Raw genomic sequence first — 5949 nt, forward strand, 5'->3', positions numbered from 1 at the left:
TATTCCTTGATAACTGGTCATTAATATATATTTTTTTGAATAAATGAATGAGTCTAAATAGCTTAAGAACAAGTCTAGAGCAATAGCAGGAGAGGCTACGCAAGCACTGGGCACTGTAGAGAGCACAACTCCCCCTCAGCATGTCCTCTGAGTATCCCTGCTAACTCCGATTCTCATTTTCTCTGAGACTGAACAGCAATCCTTCAACTTGATGGGGGAAAGGAAAGCAATAATAGGAGGAGGGGTTTTACTGGTTTTTAACGAACACGACAAACACTCCTTTTGGACACTGCTTCTTTTTTGAATGTTTTCACTGAGAGTTTGAGTAGGTGGCAGTTAGCTGGAGAAAAAGACTCAAAGAGGAGTTGAGCTGCTCCATATGGCTCTGATTTTCCAACCACCAGGTGAATTTTCCTACCGTCTTGAAGACCTCACTCTGTTCCCCTTTACTCTTCATTTGTGTTGGAGGGCACATGTTATTATGATTGGGTATTAGGGCTTTTGGAAGGTTGGGAGAGAGGGAGGCTTTCTTGGTAACCTTGGCTCTGTAGCTTGGCATTCGCACAATAAAATGACTTTATCCCCAAACCAGATGTTCAAGTTGTTTTAACAATAGCTTATAATCGCTCCATTAAATAAAACAAAAATGCACTCTATCAGAATATTCTCTGGGATTAAAAGTTTGATCTCTGCTATCTGGTTTTACCCACCAGAGGGTAGCACCTAGATGAATTTGGAATAAATGTCTGTCAAACCTTGACCTTGGTTTGGGATAATTTGCTTTAGAATCTGTGTGAAAGTACCTGGGAACATCAAGATAAGTCCCTAAATGCCTCATAAAGTTTCTGGGTAGACACTTCTACGTAGGTCTCTATTTATTACAAGAAATAGTGTTGGGACGTTGAGTAAACTGGGACTGATTTGCATTCTCTTTGCACAATCAGTTTACCTGGAATATTGCTGTGAGCTTTTTCATTGTATGTCAGATGGATTCAGTGATTGTTAGGGTCTTTTTGACTCAAGGATTCTAAGACTTTTTGTAAGAATAACTCACTGACTTGTACAGACTATCCAAATTTTCATTCAACTACCTTACTTTTATTAGGAGTGGCTGCTGACTCAGAGGGGGTGATGTCCAGTAATGAAGAATAAGTGAGGAGCCTGACCTGTGGTGGCACAGTGGATATAGCATCGACCTGGAAATGCTGAGGTCGCCGGTTCGAAACCCTGGGCTTGCCTGGTCAAGGCACATATGGGAGTTGATGCTTCCAGCTCCTCCCCCCTTCTCTCTCTCTGTCTCTCTCTCCTCTCTCTCCCTCTCTGTCTCTCTCCTCTCTAAAAATGAATAAATAAAATAAAAAATAAAAAAAGAATAAGTGAGGAAAGATCAGTTCAAGATATGTCTATAGCAATGTATCTTTAATACAAGAGATGAAGTGTCTTTATCCCTTCTGTGCATAAACCTCTCATGGTCAATAACCAAATAGGGAAGACAATATAGTAAAGAAATTAAGAACACAGTTCCTGGAGGCCAACTGCCTGAGCAGGAATTCTGCTTCTACCCGACCCATAAGCTGTGAGACCTTGAACTTAAAGTCTTTGTGTCTCAGTTTCTTTGTTTTAGAATAAGAATAGTAGTGTCAGTTTCATGAGATTTTCTGAGGAATAGATAAAATGAAACATATAGCACACTTAGAATAGACCTTGACACATGGAAGGACACAATAAATATTATTATTATTGTTATTGCTCTTGAGTGCTCTCTGGATGTGGCACATATTGAGGGCATGGTGTGGGGGGACAATGAGAGAAAGAACAATGAGTTAGACAAGGACCATACTGATTTTTTTTAAAACTGAATCAGTTGTGCCTAAATAATGACCTTTAACTTTGGCCCACACACCAGTTCTCCATGAGATAGTTCTGACATTGTCTGGAGAATAAAATTGAAAATCTGTGGGTCTCACATATCACTTTCAATTTTAGTTGAATTTAAATTTCGTATGACCCATCTTCCCCAAATATCCAGAAGACCTTGATGGTCATTGTTTTTTCAGGACCCTTGCAACTTCCACAGTCCCAAGTTTCTGGAACAGATTGGAAAATTCAATCATCATCATCATAGTTATAAATATGTGAAGACCAATTAACCTTTCCAAATTAAATACTGATTGTCAAATCAATTTACTCAGCCTTTACTGAGCATGTCCCTTATGCATGGGCATCAAAAAATGACTGCGACATGATCCCTGTCTGCAGAGCTCAGAGTCTTACAGGGAAGATGGAAGGTATACAGGAAATCACAATATAATAAATGTGGTGAGTACAAGAGAAATCTTTACAAAGGGCTACGGAAGCATAGAGAAGAGGGCAGTATTTCCACCCAGGAGCCTGGAAATTTACCACAAAAGATAAGTAAGAATATGTTGAGCAAAGATGGGAAAGGCAGGGTCTCTTAGATTCATTTTGACATATCCATTAGATGTAGGATAGTGCTTTGTCCACAAAGATGCTCAATAAATAGCTATAAAATCACTAAATACATGAATAAAACAGCTAGTTTTTCTTACAGCTTCATTCTTCTCTTCTCCCTCCTCCCACTATCTTCCCACACACTCACTCTCTTCAACTCCAGAGGGAACACTCCTATTCATTACTCATCCCTTTCACTGCCTGGTCTTTTGCAAACATCTCCAAAGCCTACTCTATTATTGCTCAACAAACACAGGTGTCTTGGGTGAAGTGTACAGCATTTAAATCATGAGGGAAGCCTGACACAAACGAGCATTTCCCACTCATTCCACTAGAGAATGAAGTGCTGAATCAGGGAAGGACAGTGTGTGCTGTGTGGTCATTGTAATAACCGTGTCATGTCCCACCTGGCTTCTTCCCCAGAACCCCCCTGCAGAGAAGTGGGTCAGGTCTGCTGAGTTTCCCATCTACATCCACAGGCATAAAACACATGCTCCTCAGTGCCAGAGAAGGGCTGAACCCCCACATGCTCTGTGTCCCCTCACCATCTCATCAGAAAGAACAAGAACCTTAAAGAAATGTAGGAAAATGGGACCTCTGAACCATCCCACAGCTGCAAGCAATGTAATACTTCTCTCAAGGCCAGCCCCTGCATCCTGTCTCATCCATCCTTCCACCCTGCATCAGTCCCACCCCTCTCCATCTTTTCTGCACCCAGATTTTTATTCTCCTCCCTAGACAGCCAACAGTCTAAAAGATCTTCCAAACAAAATCACAATTCCTTCTCTTTTCAGTCCCAGAGCATGGTGTATCCAAACCACGTGGCAATTTCACTCCTCATAAATCAACTATTTAATTGACAGAAAAGAGGATTTGTTTAGAGGCTCACAAAACTCAACATTTTATATGACCCATCTTCCCCAAATGCCCAGAGGCCTTGATGGTCGAATGTTTTCCCAGGAACTTTGCAACTTCCACAATCTGGAGAAGAGTCAAGTGCAGACTCCAACTCTTTCTCCATTTCTGTGGTCTGAGGAGACAATATCATCTGGGATTTGTGGTAAAGTATAATCTGTGTGGCCTGTTTGCATGAAGATGAGATGGAATTTTTGGATGAAGAGACTTTTTTTTTCTTATCCATAGATTGCCCACAATGCTATGCAGAGAACTCTCCAACTTTGAGAAAGAGAGGAAAAAAATTTTCAAATGTCTGAAAGCCTTTTAGAAAGTGCTGGCAAATAGAAAGTGGTAATATTAGAGAAAGAAAGACACGGAGAGAAGAGGACAATAGAAGCAAAAGGACAAAGAGGAGGACAAAAACAATAATGAGCAAAAGCTTCTATTGAGAAGCTTCTTCCTTGGCAGATTGGCCAACTTCGTGCAATTCAAAGTTCAGAGAAATGTAGTCACAATCTGGGTGCTGGTTTCTGTAGAGTTCTTTAAAGTTGGAGTAAGTGGGCATCTGAGATGTGAGAGACTGCTCATTTTTGATCAGAAAACATGGGCTGTTTGGCTCAGTGCTGCTGAGGAAGTGAGTGACCTTGGGCACATTTCCCCCTGTCTGATGTCAGTTGCACATCTTGCATCTCAGCCCAAGTACATCCGCATTCTACCTTTCCTGTGACCACTGTGGTGGTCCTCATGACCATAATCTCTTCCTCAGGGAGGATTGCAACAGAAAGGACTGGAAAGATCATCTGGCCCAGTACCCTCAATCCTGGACACATATAGAATTACATGAGCAGCTTTTAAAATACCAAGGCCTGGGCCCTATTCTAGCCATGGGAAATGGCTAAGTGGCCATCCCTGAAGGGTGACCCTGAATGCTGTATTTTTTAAAAATCCCTCTAGGTGATTCAAATGAGCCTGCATGGGCTGCGAATCACTGTCTTAAGGACAATCTCTAGGAAACCACTTGGTCACATATTCAAGATATTCCTGATTATCTGCAGGCTCTCAAGAACTGTGCTGGGTATTTAGCAATGAATGTGACAATGTCCTTTGTCCCTTACATTGGAGGGGTGGGGGAGACATACATAAACAAAAAAGTAAACCACATAGTGCCATGTACTATGTGCTGTACAGAATACAAGCAAGGTGATGTAACAGAAAATAAATGGAGGAGAACCTGAGTGGTCAAAGAAGCTAACTCCAAGGAGATGACTTTTGAACTGTGAACTGAATGAGAAAAGGATTCTGCCAAAGCAACTAGAAAAAAGCATTCCCAAGCAGAGAAGCAGCAAGTGCAAAGGTCCTGAGGTGAGTGTGGCCAAGAGACTGAAAGGCCAATACCACTGAAGCAGAGTTCTTCAGGAAAACAGAGATGTTGCCACCTGTTCCCAAATTATCACACTTATGTTGCAAAGATAAATAAGGTATAAGGAAGCATTTGGGAAAGAAAAGCCCAATAAAAATATAAGGGGTGTGGGTGTACCGTTTCATTGTTATCTAACTTTTCTAATGTGATTCAGTGGCCCAGATACCAGAAGACAGCTGCACAACATCCCACTGGCTGAGCTCTGGAACCCAGGCACTGCACCATGATGCAATTTCAGGAGCCAGTTCAGACTTTTCTGAGAAGTCCTGGATAGATTTTTCAGGGATGCAGCCATGTTCCAGAAATCTCCTGTGACAAAACGCAGAGACAGTTTTCCCTTTATTAAACTCCACTCCTCTGATGCAAGAGATCAAGTTCAAAGTAAAAGTTTAAAGTCCTTAAAATACACCGAAGGAAGATGGGTTACCGTGCTGCTAAATTGGGCAATGGGCTACCCAGGGGCCCTCCTATCAGGGCAACCTGGTTGCTTGCCTTAGGCAACATCTTATACCTTCACCCAGAGAAGGGAATGAAGTCCACTTACATTGTCACTTTTTACTATCCCCAAGAAAAGTGGTCTGGAAGAAAAAGTTCTTTTCTTCTTTTTTTTTTTAACTAAAAATCTGTTTCACTAATGTTTTTAATCATCTTTAATTACATAAGCAATACATGCTAGTGTTTTCCTGATTATAAAACTAAAATATCATAGAAAAGGCAAATAATAGAGAAGGTAGTATCTTTCTGAACACTTCCCCAGCTCCTCAGAAGAAACTACTATTAACACACGTTTCTATACACTTATGTACTTGGATACCTGCCCATGCTGACTGCAAACATGGAGTGTCAGTAGGTAAAAGTTCACTTCATTGTGGAAAATTCTAACTGCGGGGTTCTATGTGGCTGTTTAGAAGAATGATGCAGCTCTAAACACACAATTAGAGCTTCAGGAGGCATTGCCAAGTTTCCTTAACGTTTTTGGACTTGATTTTGCAGTCATGTCTTAAGACTCAGGGAGACATGGCCAATTACATAGAGCAACTGGAAATAGAGGAAGTTGGGATAGACTAAAGCTCCAGACCTTCCAAAGGAGATGTGGTGGGAAACACACAGCTAGAGAGAAGGGTCAGTATGGCAAGCCAAGCATGGCATTCAAGGATGTA

Source organism: Saccopteryx leptura, chromosome 1 (assembly GCF_036850995.1).
Source record: "Saccopteryx leptura isolate mSacLep1 chromosome 1, mSacLep1_pri_phased_curated, whole genome shotgun sequence".
In the NCBI taxonomy this organism is placed as follows: Eukaryota; Metazoa; Chordata; class Mammalia; order Chiroptera; family Emballonuridae; genus Saccopteryx; species Saccopteryx leptura.